Below are 8,720 nucleotides of genomic sequence, written 5' to 3'. Positions count from 1 at the left end.
TAATGAAATTATATTTCTTGTCTCTAGCTGCAAATTGGTCCAATCCCGGTGAGTACAAAACGTGTTTTAGAAGTCTTAAACGCGTAGCATCTTTTACTTTAGACGTCTTGAACGATGCATCTTTTAAATTCAGTAAGCTTTCATTAGCTAATAAGCTTGGCATAGCGTTTATAAAAATTTTTTTTTGAAGCAGTGAATCTTTCTGCAGTAAACGTACAAATCCAAATGTAGTAATGCCGTGATATCCGTTTTAAAAGTTTTAGCGAAATCATTTAACTTATGAAAGCATCGAATATATATTTTGCTAGGCAAATATTTTTCACGAACATAATACTTGGGATGTAAAATGAAAATCAGTTAATTGCTGTTTAAAGAAATAACAAAACAACAACGAGAGTTTATCTGATTAGCAACAATATATCTATTTTATTTTTAAATAGATTTCCGGTTTCAAAATGGCAGTTTTTATCAAGTTCATCTAGCAATTTTTTTGTTCTTTTCACTCGTTTTTGTTTAAACATGAGGCTTTATTCCATTTAATAGCAAGAGTAGTTGCAACGGAACTATTTTTGAAACAACGCGTTGTTTCGAAATAAAACTGTATTTATGTGAACATTGGAATAATTGTTTAATTTCAATTAAGTGTAGCAACAAATGATTTTTTTGTATCCCATGTAAAACCCCGATAATTAAGTTTATCATGAGGTATTATTTGATGGTTGCCTGGGTTATCGTGCAGTTAGTTATTGATTTTTTTCCGACGAGTAAAAACTCTGTTGAGACAGCATCAAGCTTTTTGCCGTTTAAATTATTATACATATTACACGTTTTAATAAGTCTTTCTAAGATCGATAGAGTAGAGCTGAAAAAATTATGTCATCAGCGTAAGTTACAACACTAGCGAAGTTTTGATATATTTTTTTTTTTTTTATAATTCACCTCCTTAAAGCCGAGAAGGCCACTACAGATGAGGAGGCTACTTGTAGTTATCACCCTCTCTCAACTCTATAACTCCAAAACACGAACCTTGACGAACAAGGCCGCTGCGCGGAGAAACAAGTTGAGCGCGGTACTACCAGGGACGTGGTGGGAATCGAACTCGGAACCTCTCGCTTATGAAGCGAGCGCTCTACCACTACACCACTACCGCATATATACCAATTCATTAATTTTTTAGTTTTTCAGTGTATATGTTATACAGGTGAGGTGACAGAATCGATCCTTGTCTCACTTCTTGCTTAAAAGCAATTGAAACTAATTTGGAACCTAGGTATAAAACAGCTGCACTGCCGTCTCTAGCCCAATAAGTGACATAGGAAGGGATAAGTAAGAAAAATGGACTTCCTAGCTATACGCTCCACGATGCTCGTGATAAGACCACAAGGACTTATGAGAGCACCTTTTTACCAAATCAGCAACAACAAAAAAATAAAAGGAGAGTCACTGTTGTTATAATGCTTAATTATTTTTTTTATTATTAATTGCGGTGCTCTGTAATACCACAGAGCACCGCAGAATAGCATTTAACCAGGAATTTCACGCCTTCCAAGGAAGCCTCAGGACATTAATGTATCATTGATAAGCTTACCAATGATGCATATTTAGCCAGTTTGTTTTATCATTTTGAAAAAATTGTATATGGTGATACTTCTTTATCTTTTTTAATATTTATTGTAAAGAGTTTTGGATTAAAATCCTTTTTTATACAATTAAAAGCATTCCAGAAATTTTTTTGTTTACATTTTTATATAATGTTGATAAACGTGATTGTTTTGGGCTGTTTGACAGCTCAGAAAATTCATCTGAGCAAGTAGGATGCAATTAAAGCTGGAAGATGTTAAATCTTTTATGAATCCCGTCTCAACTCATTTTAAAAAATAAAATAATTTTTTTACTGCGTGTTAATTCGGGAGTCCATCTGGATTTTTAATGTTTAGATAACTTAAGGTGTTTTCCAGGAGCCCACGCTCAATTGTAAGTAATAGTAGTATATTGTTAAGTAAGTTCATTTTCAAATTTACTAATAAAATGAAGATTAATCAAACTGACCAATAAAATTAATAAAACTGACCAATAAGATTAAGATTAATAAAACTGACCAATAAGATTGAGGTTAAGAAACCTGAATTCAAATGATAATTATATAAGTTTGTAGAGTCAAGATTATTTCAAACATATCACAGAATGCTAAAATCTTCTGTTAATTTATTTATATTTTCTTGATTCTAACCTTAACTTAAATTAAAATTAATAGTGGCAAGTAATCACTAACATTTTGAAAAATAGGAAGAATTACGATGTATTTCAAATAAATAAGAGATGTATACCTTAAAATAGCAATATGATTAGTCTAAGAATATTTTAGTAAGCTGTCAGTATTGTATATGTCAAATTGTAGGACAAAAAACTGTAACATTTTTGAGATTGTAGCACAAGAACCTTTAGTTATATTGATTAGTTCTAATTCATTTGATTCTATAAATTCCAATAAAACCGTACAATAATTGTTTTTCTTTCTAATAGACCTTATATTCCGTATTATTTTGCTTTTACCCTCATAACTACTCATAATTTCTTTAAGTATTTCTAATTGACTTCCAATGAAATTTGATTTTTTAGTGACGAAGTTAAACATATACCAAATAAAATAATGTTAGTATACTTTTTTTGTAATTTTGTTCAAGTTTATTACCATCTTCGTTAAAGAGAAATGATATTTTAAAATTGGTTCTTTCGAGTAAAAACAAAACAAAAAAGATTTGCAACAAAGGTTGACCCTGTTCGTGTTTATTGAATGGCTAATAAATAATGAGACTTTGTACTAATAATTTTGATTTAAGAATTCGAGTTTTGATACTCAGTGCTCGTACCGAAATGCTATGTCATGAGAAATTAGCCTCAGTATATTTTAATAAAGTCCATGATAATTAAAGTACATAAACTAAACATTTTCGGAAGTTTTTTTTTCCTTTGATATAGTTATTTGAAGCTATTTTGATTAGTAAAAATGTTCTATTTCACGTCAGACTCTAAATGTTGATTAACGTTAGAATATATGCGCCTTTTCCAGAACAGATTTAATAATCAAGTATTTTGAAAACGTCCTAATTTGGGGCACAACTTTATTTGAGAATTTAGGCTTTTGGGATCTGATATTTTTTCTTCTAGTAGATGATTTTTATTTAGTTACCATACTTGCTGCTTTTATAAAATGTTCTTCACTCAAATTACCCCTCTTCAAATAATGACAATGAAAACAAAATAGCTGTAAGTAACTTTTTTAATTCAGCCGGAGTCTCATCGGTTAATGTACAGGAAGTACGAAAGTTACCCATTAAACTAAAAACACTTTAAAAAATGTTAGTCTACTACATATTACTCTCGAAAAGCCTGAAGATTAAAGTTTTCTCTACTGCTAAACACTACAAGGGAACAGACATAAACTATAAAAACATCTTTGTTAACACCACATTATATTTGGAGCAAAGCCAATTATGAAGCACTATCCTCGTACATTGCAGAATATGATTGGTTAAAAAATTTCAACGGGCATTCAGAGTCAGAAAAATACATTTTGTTGTTGATAAATACAATGAAGCAGTAAGACTACATAACGCGAGGTTAGAATTATTTTGTTCTCCACTCCATCTCCACAAATTAAAAAAACTAAGTTAGGTCAAATTTTCTTACTTTTTATAGATTAAATACTTATTTTTTACAAATAAATCAGTAAAAATTAACTTACTATACCTGACATGCAGTTTGTTCTATTTCCTTTATCCTGTTTATAAATTAAAATTATAATGTGTTATCTTCGTTTTATCCAATCAAAAGTTATTTACATCAAAATGGTAGCTGCGGAAGTTTTTATTTAACAGAAAAACAACAACAAAACTTTCAAGGTAAAACACCTAATACTTGGATACGGAATGTGCAAAAGCAGCTAAGACAACTTGATTAGTCGTATAAAAATAGAAAGGGAGAAAATGCTCCATGCAATTCTGTAACCAAAAAAAAAGACTTGAATTCTTACAAGAATTTAAATACACACAAAATATCAGTGATAAAAAATGAACACGTATACTTGTTGATTTTCGGCCGATGAACAACATGCAAAAAACTTAACTGAACAACTTTAGAAAAAACTTATCGAATCATCAACGAAATAGTCATTTTTCAATTGCCTTAAAAAGTTAGTTTTTGATATTTTACCCAAAAATCAGAGTAATTTTACCAAAACTTTTGAACCAGGGAATTCTAGTATACAAGAGGTTGGCAATCATTTATTTAATTATTTTGTCATTAAAAAGAAGAATACAATTCCGTTTTATATAAAACATCATTTTATATAAAACAACATTTTATATAAATCATCCATTCAATATCCATAGTCAAATTGATATAGCATCGCAACTGTTGAAATTTAAATCCCTTTAGTTTAATCAGAGCAATTCTTGCTCTTCAAAAAAATTCTTTTTTTTTAAATTGAATTTCAAACATTTTTCAGCTATTGCAGGCTATTTTAACTTTAAGATTGTTTTCTATATCCAGATAAAGCATATAGCATTTAGATCACGTATACTACAGAAAGTCATTTTCTGACGTTTGTTCAAAAGCATGAATCAAACAATATATGATCTTTGTCATGGCAGTTGTACTAATGGCTTCTGCCTTGAATCAGCGTGCTCAAATTTTAAATGATCAAGCCAATGTCCTTTAAAGTATGTTCAAGTATATGCCTGCTGTAAATATTCCATTTTATAAGAGTATTTTAAAATAATTTATTTTATTGCCAAAATATTTATGTTTTATATGCTATGTTGTTAAATGGGCTTCTTACTGAAATATTATGATTATAATAGATTAACCTGCTGGTGCTGGTTAACTAATTATTCTTTAAGATATCTTTTTATTGTGCAATGTATTTTAGATTTTGTTCTATTAGAATTTATAACTAAAGTTTTATTTCGTTATGAAGATCTTGATATACACTTTAGATGATATATTACTCATCTTCTCTGTTGATTTGAATTTTAGAAAAAATAGGGTGCTTATGTAAGTTGTTCACTACTGTAAAATAAGATTTTTTTTCTTATTTCAAATCAGAATGTAGTAATTCAGACACCTGCACTTTATATATTTTAAAACAATTTCTTTGAAACTGTGGTATTTTTATTTATTTATTTTTATTTATTTGAATTTTCATGCTATATTTTTCTATACAATGTTCTTATATCTGAAGATATTTTTGACTTAGAATAGGAAAAGCCACAAATAGTCATTAAGACTCATCCAAAGAAGCGTCCGTTTTTGACCAACATTCTTGCGTACCGAAGTACTAATCAAGCGCTGAGTTGGCGCTGTGGTAGCCTGTATAGGAAATTAGTACAAATCGGTTTTGTTTGCGTTTTTTATGTTATTTGGTCTGCAGATTCATGTAAAACTTTGAACTTGATTTTCTCAGTTCGGAAAAACACGGAGATAGAACAAAATAATTCTTACCTCGCGATATTTCTTCGACAAACACTAAATTTATAGAGAAAGAAGACAGCTGGTTTACGGATTAAGTCAAAGAGAAGCTACCAAAAAACATAAACTGTGGTGTCAATATATATCGGTTGGTAGAGAAACTCATAAAACCTTTCGTAGTTTATATCAAGCAGCATGTAAGATAGCAAAATATTAGTCAAATTATTGGCGGTTTTAAAACGTGAAGAGCATATTGCTTGTGTCTTTAAAGTGGGCCAAAAGAAATTACATGCTTTTGTAAGTTATAAAAAGCAAATACATGACCATATTCGTTCACTCTTTTTATTTTTTATTTTATTTTATTTAGGTGTCTCAAGAAGTCTTTACGGTCTTATTACAGAGCACTGTGGATGAGCATTTAATTGAAAGTTCACGCCTCCTTCCTAACCAATGTCGCAAAACTTGCCCAATGGTGGGGTTTGAACCACAAATCCATTGTTTTTGAGGCAAGTGCGCTACCTCTGCGCTACGGCTGCTCACTCAATCTTGATCATGACACAATTACAGAACAACAGTTAATACGTTCAACTCTAAACCAGTATTTTCAATCTGCGTTTGAAATATAACCAAAGGTCTTACACTAGAATTCCACATTTGAACCAACATTGAATGTACCAAAAAAGAAATGATTATCGATTTACAAAAAGTAAAATCTAGATTGATGAACTTTGATGTAACTAAATTAAAAGGATTTGATGGAGTAAATCCTAGAGTCCTAAAAAATTGTGCGGACGCTTTTGTAATACCTCTAACACTTATCTTCAATTCCTCAACTGCAACTCCGGAAGTTCTAGATATGTGGAAGTATTCGGAAGTCACTCCAATACTCAAAAAGTCTCGAAGACCAGTCTCAAAGATATCAATACCGATTAAAAATACTTGAGGGAATAATGCACAAATCGATCTCTGATCACTTGCTAACCAATGGTTTATTTACTAAAGTTCAGGATGGTTTTGTGAAAAGAAAAGGATGTACAAAGAATCTATTGGAATCTCGCGACATTTGTACTGAAGTCCCTAATAATAGCCAACCTGTCACTGGTGTCTATACCAATTTAGTCAAGGCTTTTAACAAAGCACCACAAAAATGACTTAAATATAAATTGAAAGCTTACGACATACCAGGAATGCCCATAGAATGGATCAAATTATGGCTATCCGTGCATCTACAGAGAGTTACAATTAAACTCGTCTACAAAGAGTTACAATGGAAAAACAAGCGGAATTCCTCAAGGATCCGTTTAAGGAACCTTACTTTTTGTGATATACATCAACGACTTACAAGACAACATTTTCAACCATTTAAAACTTTATGCAGACGACAAAAATAATGACAGTTATAAAAACACCAGCTAATGCGCTATCCTTGTAAAACGATATTGACAAAGCCGTTAAATGGTCTAGAAATTAGCCTATTTTTTTCAACTTTGGTAAATGTAAGGATATGCAAGCTAATCGCAAATAAAATTAAATTAACACATAATTACATAATGATAGGCCAAAATGTACTTTATTTATTTAAAATGTACCACAGCCAAGTGTGAGGTTGGTACTTTCGTGTCTGATGATTTTAAATAAAGACTACACGTAGATGCAGCAGTAGCAAAAGCAAACTGGAAATTAGGTGTGCTAAAAAAAGCATTCAGAGGACGCGGTGTATTTCTCTGGCGAAAATTATATACTTCATACATTCGACCTCATCTAGAGTTCGAAATCCAAGCCTGGTCACCATACCTTAGTGGCGATATCAACAAATTAGAGCAAATTCAACATCGTGCAACAAGATTAATAAACTCCCTGAGACACCATACTTATGAAAAAAGATTAGAAGCACTGGGACTGACAACAGATCAGAGATGAAAAACCTTAAACAAGTAGATTTTTATGTAGCATAACGTTATCCATTTTTCAAAACAAAACAACGTCATATGACCTAAGATGTAACCGCGAGTTTAAGCTTCAACCACAAGTCAAAAACTGCATAGAGACCCAACTTTTTTACAAATCGCGTTTGTGCACCATGGAATGCACATTCCATTAACACCATCAACTTAAAATCTGCCAAAATTTTCAAGGTTGCAGCATCAGAACACTCGCAAGTAATAGAACTATATGTATCAAACTCGTCAGCATAGCAAAGTCTGGCGCCGAGCTCCGTCAAACTTATTAACATTTTTTATGATTACTGAATAAACTAAACTACATTAAGGGGGTGCCGACAGATAACTTTCGAAATTTTTTTTTGAACAACTTAATATATATATCTTTCTCAGTAAATTTATAGAAATATATATCGTATGAGTAATTCCATGTCAAAACAACCAGGCCATGCAACCCTATGTCTTTGGATTTTTTTTATATTTTTACCATAGTTAGTACATTATAAAATAAGATAAATCCCAAAATTTTAAGGTCTAACTCCCAACGGTTTGTGAGTAATGGTTGTTTTAATTTTAGCTACTATTATTGATTTAGTCATTTTCCGCCATTTTTAATTTTACATTTCTCTTTATAAAACCAAGCCTTTAAACGTGTGAATTCTAAAAATAAGTGACTTAGTTAATCTCAAGGTGAGGAATTTAAATATATAAATAAAAAACTCATTTTATAATTAAAAAGTACCTAAATATCAATTATAAATGTTAAAATAATGGACACCTGCCCCAGTAAAATTTTTAGGTGTGCGGTAAATTATTAAAGCCTAAAATTTCAAATTTGGTCATTGTATGTTTGAAGAACATTGTGTGAAAAAATCATTTATGCCAAATACATAGTTTTGTAAATATTTTACTTTTGTACTAAAAATGTATATATAATTGTAGGGGCGGAGCACGATTTTTTGGTGTTTGAGTGAAATAACTTCCATCTAAGTTCTATACTCCATACCTTTGAATGTTCATACTTATGTTATTTAAGGATGTTTTGCAAAAAATTGCGTTGCAAAGAGCCTGGAAACAGAAATACCCTAAAAAGTAGAAATCATCCGCCCAAACGTGAAGGGAATTGATTTTTCCAAACAGAAAAATTACTTACTTTAATAAGACTAAAAATTGTACATATTTTTAAAATTTTGTCAAAAAATCATTTGGCATTTAGAAGGTATAACCATGTAAAGTTTACAACGCCCTCAAAACGAGGGGTTTGTTTAATTAGGTATGATTTCTAAATAAATCATTATTTTTCAATGAAAT

The sequence above is a fragment of the Hydra vulgaris genome, chromosome 01 (genome assembly GCF_038396675.1).
Source record: "Hydra vulgaris chromosome 01, alternate assembly HydraT2T_AEP".
NCBI lineage: Eukaryota > Metazoa > Cnidaria > Hydrozoa > Anthoathecata > Hydridae > Hydra > Hydra vulgaris.
Note: the sequence above shows the minus strand (reverse complement) of the source record.